The sequence below is a fragment of the Pteropus alecto genome, unplaced genomic scaffold, assembly GCF_000325575.1.
Source record: "Pteropus alecto unplaced genomic scaffold, ASM32557v1 scaffold189, whole genome shotgun sequence".
NCBI classification, from domain to species: domain Eukaryota; kingdom Metazoa; phylum Chordata; class Mammalia; order Chiroptera; family Pteropodidae; genus Pteropus; species Pteropus alecto.
The window spans coordinates 1415237-1415964 of record NW_006442117.1 but is presented as its reverse complement, the minus strand read 5'-3'; the positions used below and the strand labels follow the sequence as shown (position 1 = coordinate 1415964).

Genomic DNA, 728 nt, shown 5'->3' with positions numbered 1-728 from the left:
GCTTCCCCGAGCTTCGCGGCCCGTGTCGGGAGGCAGCTCCAGGGTCTCGGCATCCTGGCCTTCAGATCGAAGTTCCTTGGCTTTATTAAGGGTTACCAGGGCCCAGCTTCACTGGTGTCCTACCCAGTGAGCTGGGCCAGAAGGGGAGACGGGTGTGTTTGAGGTGACTCTCTGTGACTGCGACCCCAGCGTCGGCAGCCTGGAGGAGGAGAGGGTGACAGGAAGTCGCTGCACAGCGCGGCCTTGCTGCATTACATGTCCTGCGACCCACGGTCTCCGTGGCACACTGCTGTGGCCCGCGGACGTCCTGCCCAGCTGCACTGCTGTGGTCTGGGGACGTGGCGGGGCCACCTTCGTGCCCCTGGTGAACTGGTGGCCTGCCAGGCGGGCCCTTCGGTGTCCCACCGTCCGTGTGTGGGGTCCCTTAGTCACCCCTCTCCCTCGCTCCTGTGGGCGTCTGGGGTCCTGCAGTTGACCTTTAGAGTGTAAAGGACTCGTAGCAACTGACGTGTGTGCAGGGACAGATGCGGGGAGCGAAGAGCCCCCGGGCCCCACCGTCGGGTCCCCAGCGCGGGAAGAGGGCCCCTACCTGCCTACCTGCGCCCTTGGGTGCTGCGTTCCCGTCTCCTCCCCGGCCCACAGTGCCGCCCTCGCTCCCACAATCCGAGCGTGCTCTCACAGCCACCACGGGGTCTTGCTCTGGCCCGGCCCGGCCTCTCCTGGGGCCC

General features: G+C 66.9%; 1 protein-coding gene across 1 annotated transcript in view; it reads left to right on the top strand.

Moving 5' to 3' along the window:
* PCNX2 (pecanex homolog 2) overlaps positions 1 to 728 on the top strand; it is a 170071-nt gene that overhangs the window by 51736 nt on the left and 117607 nt on the right. The gene's annotated exons all lie outside the window — the stretch shown is intronic.